Raw genomic sequence first — 15548 nt, forward strand, 5'->3', positions numbered from 1 at the left:
ATTATTAATTATTATGTATTTTATTTAGTTTTATCCAGTAAAGCCAATCTACTGACACCAGGTTTTGGTGAAGGAAAGTGCAGCATTTATTGCAGGTGCCAAGCAAGGCCTATGGGCAGCTAATGTTCAAAAGACCCAAACTCCCTGATGGGTTTCAAGGAAGGGTTTTTAAAAGCATGGTGAGCGAGAGAGTCTCAGGGTACATGATCAGCTCATGCACAGTTCTCTGATTGGTTGATGGTGAGGTAACAGGGTGGTGTCATGGGGGTTAGCATCATCAATCCTCAGGCTCCAGCCAGTCTGGGGGCTATGTGCTCATGGTCATCTTGCAGTTAACTTCTTCCATCTGGTGGGGGTTTTAGTATCTGTGAAACAGCTCAGGAATGTGCATCAGATGCTATTATCTGTGTCCTTCAGGGAGGAACTAAAGATTCTGTGACTCTGCTATATGGCTGATCCATTGTTTAAACTGATACCAGTTCTCCTGGCCCAATTGCTATTTTTTTGTTACTACATGTTCACATTTTTCTAATCATTAATTTTTTTTTTTTTTTTGCGGTACGCGGGCCTCTCACTGTTGTGGCCTCTCCTGTTGCGGAGCACAGGCTCCGGACGCGCAGGCTCAGCGGCCATGGCTCACGGGCCTAGCCGCTCCACGGCATGTGGGATCTTCCCAGACCGGGGCACGAACCGGTGTCCCCTGCATCAGCAGGCGGACTCTCAACCACTGCGCCACCAGGGAAGCTCTAATCATTAATTTTTGAGCCAGCCTTTTGTGACTCAGGGGAGGCCGAGGAGACTAAAGTTTTTCTACAAACAGGTGGGCAAAGGACATGGAGGGGTCTGTTCTGGGAAGGCCCCGTAGGATCCTGCTCAGTTACATATCCTTCTAGTGAAATAGCATTTACTTATAAGTGTCTAATACAAGAGCTTACATATAAAAACCTTTGTACCACTTGTTTTTAAGAAACGAACTTACATTATAAAATAACTTTGTAATCTAAGTATTAGTAAATTAATCAAAAAACCACTGTGTAAACAATGCGATATATACTTAGTTATATCTTTTAATGTGAGACATTTAATGTAGATTTCATATGGTGAGGGTTTAATTTATATATATGAATACACACACGTATCTACATATATAAGACAGCAAACTCCCCTAAAAACCTTTAACTGTTAAAAGTTAACAATATAGCAACACATAATAAATGAAATCAGATAAATGCAAAATATACTTAACAATCAGCTCCTTTTTGAAGTCCAATCATAAAGAGAAAGAGCAAGCTGTTGGTTAACCAGTTGATTGGTTATTGGTTAATTCAGTTAACCAATTAAATTACCAGGGTTAGCTGGAGAATAGATCACTCAGAAGGTAGATAATTCAAACAAGAAAACATAAAACAGAGAGACAAACATTGGCAATACTTTTTAGAGAACTTTGCTTAGAAGAATTTGCTCTGGCCTAAGAGATCCCCTTACCCCAAAAACAAATTGAGATGTGTACATTGAGATATCATAGCTTAGTGCTATTAACCTTTCAAGTTATATAACTCACTTGACTTGATTCTAGGCTTGACAGAAATCTTCGGGCTAGAATTTATTTTCCAGTGTGTGTGGTGTGAGTGTGTGTGTTTTGGGAAATGCATGTGCTGGATATATGATATGACTGCTGGTCCTCAAACCAGTACTGTTTCCTATGACATAAGAGTAATTTTATTAGTATCATATTGGTATTTTTTTATTCCAGGTTTACTGATAGATCATTGACGTATGTGTATTTTTAAGGTGTACAATGTGATGATTTAACACACGTGTATATTGTAAAATGATTATCAAAATGAGGTTAATTGATACCTCTATTCCCTCACAAAATTATTGTGTGTGTGTTGATAAATTTTAAGATCTGTTCTCTTAACAACTTTCAAGTATATAATACAGTATTGATGATTATAGTCACCATGCTATATGTTAGATCCCCAGAACTTATTCATCTTATTGTTAGAAGTTTGTAGACTCTGACCAACATCTCTCCATTTCCTCCTCCCCTATACCCTAGTAATCACCATTCTACTCCATGTTTCTAGGAATTTGGCTTTTTTATATTCCACATATAAGTGAGAACATACAGTATTTGTCTTTCTCTGACTCATTTCACTTAGAATAATGCCCTCAAGATCCATTCATGGTGTCACAAAAGGCAGGATTTCCTTCTATTTATGGTTGAATGTATATACACAATGGAATATATCACATATCCCATCTTCTGTATCCAGTCATCTATTGGTGGACACTTAGGTTATTTCCATGTCTTGGCTATCATGAATAATGCTGCAGTGAACATAAGGGTGCAGATATCTCTTTGATATCTTATTTTTATTTCTGTTGAATATATACCTAGAAGTGGAATTGCTGAATCATATGGTAGTTCTATTTTTAATTTTTTGAGGACCCTCCATACTGTTTCCATAGTGGCTTTGCCAATTTATATTCCCACCAACAGTGCACACGGTTTCCTATTCTCCACATCCTCATCAATACTTGTTATTTCTTGTCTTTTTGATAATAGCCATTCTGACAGGTGTGAGGTGATATCTCATTGTGGTTTTTATTTGCATTACCTTGATGATTAGTGATGTCAAGCATCTTTTTATGTACTTCTTGGCCATTTGTATGACTTCTTTGGAAAAATGTATTCAAGTCTTTCATCCATTTTTTTTTTTTGCTATTGAGTTATGTGAGTTCCTTATATATTTCAAACATTAACTTCTTATCATATAGGTGATTTGCAACTATTTTCTCCCATTCGTAGGCTGCCTTTTTATCTTGCTAATTGTTTTTCTGTGCAGATGCTGTTTAGTTTGATGTAGTCCCACTTGTATATTTTTGCTTTTATTGCTTTCATTTTTTGCAATTCTCATCATATTCAAAAAACTGTTTTCAAGACCAGTATTAAGGAGCTTTTTCCTTATGTTTCCTTCTAGTAGTTTTACGCTTACAGATTTTACATGTAAGTCTTTAATACATTTTGAGTTAATCTTTTGAAAAGTATAAAAAGAGTTCAGTTTCACTCTTCTGCATGTGGTTAGCCAGTTTGCCCAGCATTATATTTGTGTTATTAATATATCCTACGAACTTTGTTACCCTGACTCCACCTTTAAAAAGTTTCTGCTTCTTTCTGTCAAAGTCACATTTCTGAGACCATAACTGAAAATCAGTCTCTCACCATTGTAAGTAAAGCCACCTGAGGATGTCCCTTGACAACAGTAGACTAGCTTTTCTGTGGTATAAAGCTTGCTGTTGTCTTCTTTCTTTGCTGTTTAACATCACTCATTATTTTGCCTCTATTTTTTTTATTAAGTAGTATATAGAAGAAATTATCAGAAATTTCTACATACCCACAGAAAGGAAATTAGCAAGAAGAAATAGTGAATCAGTGAAAACTCACATGAATAAAAACAGGCTCTTATGTAACATTAATGGCAATAAGAATGTTAGCAGGAACTGGTATTTATTGAGTTAGTCTATGTACCAAGTATTATGTAGCCCTTTGTGTGGGATCATTGATTCCTCCCAGCAACTCTATGAGACCAAGACTACTACCGATTACAGACTAGGTAAATGAAGATTGGACATGTGAAGTAACATGTTTGTGGTCTAGCTACTTCTGCCCTCACAGGGGCCTGAACCAAGACATGAAACCAGGTCTGTCTTTTGAAGAGGTCTTGAACGTTCAGATAGTGGTGTGATACTAAAAATCAGTAACATACAAAATTTCCACCAACTGTGGAAATCAGAATTAGATGTATTGTTGGGAAGGCGAGTTGTGAGTTTGTCTTCAGACATATCCAAGAGAAATAATTCTTACATGATAAATCATCAGAATCCTGTGTGTAGATGAATAAATTATGGGAGAGGATAAGGATAACTTACTAGGTAACTCTAAGTTGATTTTTTTTAATTCCACAATTCCACAGATGTTTTTATTTTTACCAAAAGTGAATAATTGTACTTTTTACATTTAGATTCACCTGTGATATTGATCTCAGCGAGGCAGCAGCAGTGAGTGGTGGCTTGAAGCGAGATCTTAGTTCCCTGCCCAGGAACTGAACATAGGTAGCCTGGATGAAAACCAGGAATCCTAGCTACTAGACCAGCAAAGGCTAGAGGCTAGAAGCAAATTTTCCCTGGCTCTTGCCTCTGTTTGAAAGCAAGAATGTTTCAAGGAGGCAAAAACTGTAAAAACAGGTGCAAAGTTTATTATTAGAGGCACAGCACAACAAGTGGGAGAGCACACAGAGAAACAGTTTATTTAAGACAGAAGCAAGGCAGAGATGCACACCTGGCAAGAAAGGGTGTGGGCGTCCTCCCCAATGAGGAGGAGTGCAGTAAAGAGGAGGTTAAATCATTTATATAGGGCAGTTCTTCCAGATCTTTGTTTACCTTTGGCCAATTATCTCGTTTCTTTTTCCACACCTGACCTGCCCTAGGACCCTGCCCAAACTGCGTGTGCAACTTTTTGCCAAGATGGATTTCAGCCCAGAGGCCTATGGGACGGCCTTAGCATCACATATTATGGGGTGGTGCCCCCTCCTTTTGACCCCCAAGGAGCCTTTCTGCACATGTGCAGTGTTTCCCTTGTCCCAAGGATGGGAAATATATGACTTCTTGATCTTTTACTCAAACAAGGTTTATCCCCTTTCTGTTCCTGCCATGACTGTTATCTTAAGGTGTCCACAGGAAACAAAGTCCAGCTATTTACACTGTTGTTATTTCCATCTCGAAATGTAAACAGGAGGCTGGCTGTAAATGCCTAGCCTGGAGCCCATCTATCTCCTGCCTTAGTATTAAACGGCATGTCCTTTCTATCCTACTCTACGGAAGTTTCAGGTGGGGTTTTTATATCAAAAAATTTCCATTTATAATGAAGAAATTGACATCCAGGGGCTAACTTGTCTCCTTGCTAGCAAGGCTTAGGCTTCCAAGGCTTTCCTGCTCCAGGACCACGTGGCCCTAAACCAGACCTGGCAGAGAAAGAGGACCTCTTGCCTCCTCTCTGATGCCCAATGGAAACAATCCTCTGTGCATTATACCTATTTTTGTATATTTCTTAGTGTCAAGTCAGAGTATTTACTAGTTTGTTTGTTCTTGGGGGTGAGGGGCGAGTTTTGTTGTATTTGGCTTTTTATGTGTTGTTTTGAATTACTTTAATGAGGTATGATTACATATAAAAAACTATTTAATGTTAACAATGTGATGAATTTGGAGATAAGTATACACCTATGAAACCATCTCTTCAATCAATGCCATAAACCTATCCATCACCTCCAAAATTACTCTCCTGCCCTATTCAGTCATTCATCCATTCATTCATTCTTCCATGGTAAGTAGAATGTTGGTCACTAGGAGTTGGGGGAAGGGGAACATGCAAAAGTGTTGGTCAAAGGTTACAAAACTTCAGTTATGCAAGATATTTAAGTTCTGAAGATCGACGGTATAACTAATGTTATAGCTGTGTTATATACCTAAAATTTGCTAACAAGGTAGATTTTATGTTGCATTTGTTTCAATGCCTTGTCCCTACTCCACTGCACTTATTTTTCTTCACAGCACTTATCTGATATACTATATTTTTTGTTGTTTTTATATTATTACTTTTCTTCTTCCATTAGATTGTACCCTACATGAGAGAAGGAAGTTTTGCTTTGTTTAGTTTTTTGTTTTGATCACTATCCTGAGTGCCTAGAACAGTGCCTGATAAATGGTAGGTTCTCAAAAACATTGCTGATGAAATGAACTACACAGTAATGTGTCTTTAATATGTAGAACTGACAGGAGTTTATGCAGTACTATATTAATTTCCCTGGGGTGAACTGTAGCATCAATTTGAGCTCCTCAGATAGCAGTCTCTGCTCTATGTGTCCTTCTGAAGATAGCCATTAGCCAAGTCCATGACTAGTGTATACACATCCCTAGTGTGAGGCAGAGCACTAATTGCCTCCCACACTAAGGCTATATTGGTCTTCCAGTCTCTATTAAAGCCAGATTAGTAACCTGTGGGGAAATTCCTATGATTCTTCTGGGATGTTGGTCCAGATTTCCCCCTTAATATATGCAAAGTTTCTCTCTTAACACAGTTATTATTCTCCTGGACATGGTAGATGCTTAAATATCAAAGGAATATACTTTTCTTCCATTTTCTTAGGAAAATCTGTTTTAAAATAATTCCAAATCCTTGAGGGAGAATGTAATTTAATTTTCACTGTTACAAACCAGAAGTTGTTGTTCCTACTTACCGTTTGTTCCTAAACGACAGCCTAGAAAAGCCCAGTCTTTGCACCTAGCCATTCTATCCTGTGAGTAAGAAGAGAAATCTAGAAGATCTGTACAAAAGTATGTGCAATGGAGTGATCTTCTTTTATTAAGACATGTGCTCACTCATTTATCACAGCATTGTAGTGGTTCTTTTTGCAACAGACACTGAGCTAGGTGAGAAAGCACATGAAGAGAGACTGAAAAGAACATTAGATTCAAAATTAGAAGAACCGAGATTGAGTCAGAATGGGGCATATAATAGCAGTGTGACGTTGGCGACTCAAATTTCTTTGAGTTTCATATTTTTTATTAAGAAAATGAAGGTGTTAATACGTACTTTACAAACTTGGATTTTCTGAGCACTGAAAGAATTACTGATTACCTTGAAACAAAAAGTTTTGTCTTTATATGAAATTAAATATTATCATAAAAAGTTTCATAATATAATAAGAAGGGGGTATATAAGAAAGACAGAGAGAGAAAGGGAGAATGACTGCCAGGGTTCTTTTTTCAACATAAAAAATTCAGCATGAGAAAAATATATAAATGTTTGAAGTAAAAAGCAACTACATGGCATTGAAGTCAACTACATGGGCTTTAGAGTCAGATTATCTGTGTTCAAATCTAGGTTATGCATTGCTCTCACTGCATGATTTCGAGTATTTACTTAATCCCTTTGTTCTTCAATTTCCTCATTTATAAATTTGAGATAATAGTATTGGTCTCATATGGCTAGAGTGAGGATTGGGATAAGCATTTAGCATACCAAGCTCCCATGTTATTAGTTTACATATTAATGTTATTAATATTGTAAGTGGGGCAGCACGCAAAATTCCTGTTGCCAAAAGTGGATTTTCAGGTATGCCATGCAGAGATGTGAGGTGGTCCCTTAGTATGATAAAGGAGAATAGCAAGTTGGCCATTTTTCTCTTCCCTCTTTTTTTCTTTCTTTGTCTTCTGTATATTGGTGTTTCCACTTTCCAAAGCTTAGGTTGTCCAGGGCCCTTGCTGCAAACCCATCTGGTGCTCAGAGATCTTGGCTCTTCCGTTTTTGGGACTACAGTGTGCAAGGAACAGGGAGTACAGAGAGTAAATTAAATAAGTGACAGACTGACCCAAGTCATATTAATTATGACTTACTGGATTTTTTCTCCATTTTCAACAAGAGATGATCAGTGAATAAAATGAGTGAAAGAAGCAAGAAATACAGGCTCTATCTGGGTATTCTCATGACCTCCCAAACCAAAAAGCATGATCTATAAATATAGACCACCATCATCATCATCATCATCATCAAGCCATGTAATATTTTATAATTATTATAGTTTAAAATCACATTTACTGATTACTAGGTTTGATCCCAACAGTTTTATAGTTAAATAAATATTATTGTTTTTATTTTACATGTAATCTTTGTGTCCTTTTTATAAATTCTAGACAGGTCTGTAAGTATGTTATTAAAAAAAAACAGCTGTAGATGATCACACTCACTTATGGTATTCAGATGAATGGTGAGCAATGTGATCTATCAGTCCACAAACATTTAGTAATTATATATAATTTCCTACCTCCCTATATGTTATTTCCTATCTCAGTCTGTAAAGATCCACTTCAGTTGGGTAGAGTCCACTCTTTTTTTCTAGTCTCTATCCTTTTTCCCTTTTAAAATCTCCTTAGTTTTTCTAATCCTCTGTTCTCCTTCTTGTTTCCAGCACTGCTCTGAAAATCTTTGCTGCAAGCTGCTTGAAGGGGGTTGACACGAAGCTCAAAAAAAAACATCTAAAATATTTCAGGGTCTTGGCAGGACCTGTGGGTGAATTAGGCAGGCAGTTTATAATATTACAAAGGGAATGATGAATGAAACTAAACCTCAACTTCAGGAGAAGTGTGATGACTTGGAGAGAGAATGAGAGAGGAGGCACTGACAGTTCAGTTCCACTTGACCCTTGACAAGTGATAATGAAGTTTCGGTTTTAACACGTCTCCAGTTTTTCAAGAGAAGTTGCAAATAAGGGTATTTATCTAAATATCTCAATTTAGAATATTGGCAATACTTTCAACTCCTTAAAAAAAAATACTGTGTAAGTCTAATAAAATGACCCCAAGACCAGATTTGTTCTTTGTCTTTCAACCTGAAACCTCTGCTTTATACCCTTCAGAAATTTGTGAGGGGACAATGTAAAGAAAATGTAGCCCTGTTAATATCGACTGCCCTTCATCAAGCAGCTGATGAGTTATGCCAGTCTGTCACTTTATCCTGTTTGACTAAAGACCTCTCCTCTTTACTAGGGGCGGGGTTCAGAACAAAAAGGGTGAGTAGAGAATAAAGTTATCTCCTGCTGCTCATGAATGAGGTATCTATGGCTCAAATATTTGCTCTAGATGTTTGCCAGGGACAGTCCCTGTTTATACCTGCTGTCCCACCCAGTGTAATAATTAATAGTTCCCCTTTCATACTCAGAAATATGCAACTAGGTAAATATGTGGTGACATTAGTGCTGGTTAACACACGTGTCATAGCTATTGACAGACCAAAATCACTTGAATGAAGAGAGACAAGTAAATATTTGCTGGTTACTATATGAGATCAAACTGTTACAGTGTCTAGACTCAAAGCCAGGTTAGCTGACTCTAAAATCAGAAGTCTTTCCATAATCCAGGCTGTTTTAAAGTTTTACATTAAGCTTTAGAGACCTATTTAACAGATACTGGAACTAAGGCTAAGAGAAAATGTGCTCAGGCACATCTCTTAGGAAGTAACAGAGCACAGATTTTAACTAAGATCTTTTGAGGTCAAGGCTGCATACTTTCCTAACTGTCTCCCTATTTAGAAACCCAAGACCAGTCATTATACTATACATGACAGTCACTACACTAAAGGTACAATTTGGTGATGCATCTGTTAAGGGAAATAGACTCATAGAATAGGACTAATAATTGGGGAGACAAGACTAACTGGCGTAAAAGAATCAGAGAACAACTCATGATTCTATATAATTAAGTGCTGAATTATTTAGTAAGGATAAAGAGGTTCAGAAGAGACTCTGTGTGGGCTGGTATATTCAGGGAAGAGGTGGCACATCAACTACGCCTTGGAGAACTTGGGTGATGAACAGCAGGTGGAGAACATTCCCACAAGAGAAAACAAAGAGTATTTTTGGTTGTTTTTGTGAGGCAGATCAAGGAAATATATTCTGACCCAAAACTGAGAATTTGTGCTGGTGAATCAAGAGAAATCTGGTGGATAAATTAAATTGGGCCAGATTATAAGATTTTTTTAATGTTTAATTTTGTTTTAGCCATACATACACATAACTTTACATAAATGCATAAATGTGTATTCGAATGTATAGTTATACAGACGCTTTAGAATGTATAGTCATTTTTCTTTTTTCCCTTTTTTGGCTTCCTTCTCTCGCTTTCTTCTTCTATCCAGCTGTGTTTATCCACCCACACCCATGTTAACAAACTAGTATGTAGCTTTGTATATATTTTAACCCTGTTCAAATAATCAGATAGACTTCATGGTAGGATAAATCATAACTTACCATATTGCTGCGTCTGAGTTTTGTTTCCAGTGTTTTTTCTACCAAGATCAATGATGCAATAAAGACCCTGACATACAGGTCATTATTTATGGCTGCTATGTTTGTATGGGATAAACTTCGAGGAGGTGGATTATTGGTTAAAATAGGCTCTCATATATCACAGTTCCAAAGCAATGTATGAAAGAATGCTTTCCCCAACATCCCCTATAAAAATGGGGATCATGGCTCCTTTCCGTTGTTGCTAATGTGAAGGGCTTAAAAAATATACCTAGTTATTTTAACTTATATTTCCCTGACTGCCGGAGAAAATATTTTTCCCACTTTATTTATGATGTTTTTAGATTATGATCTGAGAATGTGGTCTGTAAATACTCTACATTTTTCTTTTATTTTTTTCTGTTGTGTCTTTTTTTTCCTCCCTCCCTCTCTCTTTCTCTCTCTTTTAAATTTATCAATCAGGGTTTAATCAGGGAAGCAGAATGAGAAATATTTTAAGTATTATAGAATAGGGATTTATTTTAGAAATTGGAATTTACCTAACTATAAGAGATTTTGATAAAAATGGTCCAAAAAAGGATGTTGGAGTATCGGATAAAAGCTACTAATCAGCCCTTCTGTATGGCTCGTATGGCAGACAATCAGGGAATTTGGAATGGGACTATGATGGAGCACTGGTGGAGCAGCCCATGGAAAAGCGATTGCCTCTGCACCTGCTGGTGGCATGGCTTCTCTACAGGAAAAAAAAGCTGGCTACGGTGCCAGGAAGAACAGGGGTTACCTAGAACCTGTGTGCACCTCAGTGTCATTCTCTCATTGCTTGTAAACACAATGACCTTCAGAGTGCAGTGGCTGCTGCTTCACTTCAGCTTTCCTAGCCATGCACAGATTTCTCTCTTGATTAGCTTTAAGCTGGAACCACACAGGGAAGGCAATTCCGGAAAACATAGTTGTAGCTTAGTGAGGTTGACAAAAAAGGTGATGTGACAGTTTGTTCCGAAATACAAAGGTAATGCATGTTCTTACCAAAATTCTGTTAAATTAAATGTTCATTGATTGTAGTAAGTCATCTAGATCGCTCTTTGTTTACTTGGGTCAACTATATTGTTTAAATTTTTAGAGCAGTATCCAGTCTCTTCCATTACAATTGCAAATTTATTAATTTCTTGATTTTCTAATAGTTTTCATTTTGTATTAAAATCTATACAATCTAAATGGGAAAATAACGTAAAAAAGAAGAGATACATGTATATGTATAACTGGACCATTTTGCTGTACACCTGAAACTACCACAATATTGTTAATCAACTATATTCCAATATAAAATAAAAAGTTAAAATAAACAGATAATATTAAAAAACAAAAAGTATATATATTAAAGAAACCAAAAAAAGCTGTACGGATTGGTACAAAAAATATATGACTTATGTTTTATTTATAAATTATACCTTTATCTTTACATAATATGCCTCTGACACTTTAGTCATTGTAAAGTGAAATTCCGTCTAAACTGATATTAATATGCTAGATTTGCTTACGTTTTTATTAGCGTTTACCTGGAATCACTTTGACCATCTCTTTATTACTTTGCCTTATATATTTATATTTCTTAGAAAATGCATATCTTGCCTTTAATCCAATACACCTTTCTTTTTCTTTTTTTTTAACATCTTTATTGGAGTATAATTGCTTTAAAATGTTGTGTTAGTTTCTGCTGTATAAAAAGTGAATCAGCTATATGTATACATATATCACCATATCCCCTCCCTCTTGTGTCTCCCTCCTACCCTCCCTATCCCACCTCTCTGGGTGGTCAAAAAGCACCGAGCTGATCTTCCTGTGCTATGCAGCTGCTTCCCACTAGCTATCTATTCTACATTTGGTAATGTACATATGTCAGTGCTACTTGCTCACTTTTTCCCAGCTTACCCCTCCTCGGGTCCTCAAGTCCATTCCCTACATCTGCGTCATTATTCCTGTCCTGCTCCTAGGTTCATCAGAACGTTTTTTTTTTTTTTTAGATTCCATGTATGTGTGTTAGCATACGATATTTGTTTATCTCTTTCTGACTTACTTCACTCTGTATGACAGACGCTAGGTCCATTCACCTCACTACAAATAACTCAACTTCGTTTCTTTTTATGGCTGAGTAATATTCCATTGTATATATGTACCACATCTTCTTTATCCATTCATCTGTCGATGGACACTTAGGTTGCTTCCATGTCCTGGCTATTGTAAATGGTGCTACAGTGAACATTGTGGTACATGTCTCTTTTTGAATTATGGTTTTCTCAGGGTATATGCCCAGTAGTGGGATTGCTGGGTCATATGGTAGTTCAATTTTTGGTTTTTTGGGTAACCTCCATACTGTTCTCCATAGTGGCTGTATCCATTTACATTCCCACCATAGTGGCTGTATCCATTTACATTCCCACCAACAGTGCAAGAGGGTGCCCTTTTCTCCACACCCACTCCAGCATTTATTGTTTATAGATTTTTTGATGATGGCCATTCTGACTGGTGTGAGGTGATATCTCATTGTAGTTTTGATTTGCATTTCTCTAATGATTAGTGATGCTGAGCATTCTTTCATGTGTTTGTTGGCAGTGGATATATCTTCTTTGGAGAAATGTCTATTTAGGTCTTCTGCCCATTTTTGGATTGGGTTGTTTGTTTTTTTTGATATTGTGCTGCATGAGCTGGTTGTATATTTTGGAGATTAATCCTTTGTCAGTTGCTTTATTTGCAAATATTTTCTCCCATTCTGAGGGTTGTCTTTTCGTCTTGTTTGTGGTTTACTTTGCTGTGAAAAAGCTTTTAAGTTTCATTAGGTCCCATTTTTTAATTTTTGTTTTTATTTCCATTTCTCTAGGAGGTGGGTCAAAAAGGTTCTTGCTGTGATTTGTGTCATAGAGTGTTCGGCCTGTGTTTTCCTCTAAGACATTTATAGTGTCTGGCCTTACATTTAAGTCTTTAATCCATTTTGAGTTTGTTTTTGTGTATGGTGTTAGGAATTGTCCTAATTTCATTCTTTTACATGTAGCTATCCAGTTTTCCCGACACCAATTATTGAAGAGGCTGTCTTTTCTCCATGGTATATTCTTGCCTCCTTTGTCAAATACAAGGTGACCATATTTGTGTGGGTTTATCTCTGGGCTTTCTATCCTGTTCCATTGATCTATATTTCTGTTTTTGTGCCATTACCATACTGTCTTGATAACTGTAGCTTTGTAGTATAATAAGAAGTCAGGGAGCCTGATTCCTCCAGCTCTGTTTTTCTTTCTCAAGATTTCTTTGGCTGTTTGGGGTCTTTTGTGTTTCCATACAAATTATGAAAGTTTTTGTTCTAGTTCTGTGAAAAATGCCACTGGTAGTTTGATAGGGATTGCACTGAATCTGTAGGCTTTGGGTAATATTGTCATTTTCACAACGTTGATTCTTCCAATCCAAGACCATGGTATATCTCTCTGTTATTTTGTATCATCTTTAATTTCTTTCATCAGTGTCTTATAGTTTTCTGCATACAGATCTTTTGTCTCCTTAGGTAGGGTTATTCCTAGATATTTTATTATTTTGTTGTTGCAGTGGTAAATGGGAGTGTTTCCTTAATTTCTCTTTGAGATTTTTCGTCATTAGTGTATAGGAATGCCAGAGATTTCTGTGCATTAATTTTGTATCCTGCTACTTTACCAGATTCATTAATTAGCCCTATTAGTTTTCTGGTAGCATCTTTAGGATTCTCTATGTGTAGTATCATGTCATCTGCAGACAGTGACAGTTTTACTTCTTCTTTTCCGATTTTGATTCCTTTTATTTCCTTTTCTTCTCTGATTGCTGTAGCTAAAACATCAGAAGCTACGTTGACTAATAGTGGTGAGAGTGGGCAACCTTGTCTTATTCCTGATCTTAGAAGAAATGCTTTCAGTTTTTCACCATTGAGAATGATGTTGGCTGTGGGTTTGTCATATGTGGCCTTTATTATGTTGAGGTAGGTTCCATCTATGCCTATTTTTTGGAGAGTTTTTATTATAAATGGGTGTTGAATTCTGTCAAAAGCTTTTTCTGCATCTATTGAGATAATCATATGTTTTTTTTTCCTTCAGTTTATTAGCATGGTGTATCACATTGATTGATTTGTGTATATTGAAGAATCCTTGCGTTCCTGGGATAAACCCCATTTGATCATGGTGTATGATCCTTTTAATGTGCTGTTGGATTCTGTTTTCTAGTATTTTGTTGAGGATTTTTGCGTCTATGTTCATCAGTGATATTGGCCTGTAGTTTTCATTTTTTGTGACATCTCTCTCTGGTTTTGTTATCAGGGTGATGGTGGCCTCATAGAATGAGTTTGGGAGTGTACCTCCTTCTGCTATATTTTGGAAGAGTTTGAGAAGGATAGGTGTTAGCTCGTCTCTAAATGTTTGATAGAATTCGCCTGTGAAACCATCTGGTCCTGGGCTTTTGTTTGTTTGAAGCTGTAATTACAGTTTCAATTTCAGTGCTTGTGATTGGTCTGTTTATATTTCCTATTTCTTCCTGGTTCAGTCTCAGAAGGTTGTGCTTTTCTAAGAATTTGTCCATTTCTTCCAGGTTGTCCATTTTATTGGCATATAGTTGCTTGTAGTGATCTCTCAGGATCCTTTGTATTTCTGCAGTTTCAGTTGTTACTTCTTCTTTTTTCGTTTCTAATTCTGTTGATTTGAGTCTTCTCCCTTTTATTCTGGATAAGTCTGGCTAATTATCAATTTTGTTTATCTTCTCAAAGAACTAGCTTTTAGTTTTAGTGATCTTTGCTATGATTTCCTTCATTTATTTTTCCTTTTTTTCTCTTCTGATCTTTATGATTTCTTTCCTTCTGCTAATTTTGGTTTCTTTTGGTTCTTCTTCCTCTAATTGCTTTAGGTGTAAGGTTAGGTTGTTTATTTGAGATTTTTCTTGTTTCTTGAGGTAGGATTGTATTGCTATAAACTTCCCTCTTAGAACTGCTTTTGCTACATCCCATAGGTTTTGGGTCATCGTGTTTTCATTTTCATTTGTTTCTAGGTAATTCTGATTTCCTCTTTGATTTCTTCAGTGATCTCTTGGTTATTTAGTAGCATATTGTTTAGCCTCCATGTGTTTGTGTTCCTTACATTTTTTTCCGTAATTGATATCTAGTCTCATAGCATTGTGCTCGCAAAAGATACTTGATGTGATTTCAATTTTCTTAAATTTACCAAGCCTTGGTTTGTGACCCAAGATAGATCTATCCTGGAGAATGATCCATGAGCACTTGAGAAGAAAGTGTATTCTGTTGTTTTTGGATGGAATGTCCTATAAATATCAATTAATTCCATCTTGTTTAAGGTATCATTTAAAGCTTGTGTTTCCTTATTTATTTTCATTTTGGATGATCTGTCCACTGGTTAAAGTGGGGTGTTAACGTCCCCTACTATGATTGTGTTACTGTTGATTTCCCCTTTTAGGGCTGTTAGCATTTGCCTTATATATTGAGGTGCTCCTATGTTGGGTGCATAAATATTTACAACTGTTATATTTTCTTCTTGGTTTGATCCCTTGATCATTATGTAGTGTCCTTCTTTGTCTCTTGTAATAATATTTATTTTAAAGTCTATTTTGTCTGATATGAGTATTGCCACTACAGCTTTCTTTTGATTTCCATTTGCATGGAATATCTTTTTC

The 15548-nt window shown here is 36.5% G+C and overlaps 1 protein-coding gene across 1 annotated transcript in view; it reads left to right on the forward strand.

The window, feature by feature from the left end:
- Positions 1-15548, forward strand: part of ANO3 (anoctamin 3) — a gene marked incomplete at both ends in the record, with an annotated part of 413216 nt that overhangs the window by 120384 nt on the left and 277284 nt on the right.

This window comes from Grampus griseus, assembly GCF_964374135.1.
Source record: "Grampus griseus genome assembly, chromosome: 8".
Classification (NCBI taxonomy): domain Eukaryota; kingdom Metazoa; phylum Chordata; class Mammalia; order Artiodactyla; family Delphinidae; genus Grampus; species Grampus griseus.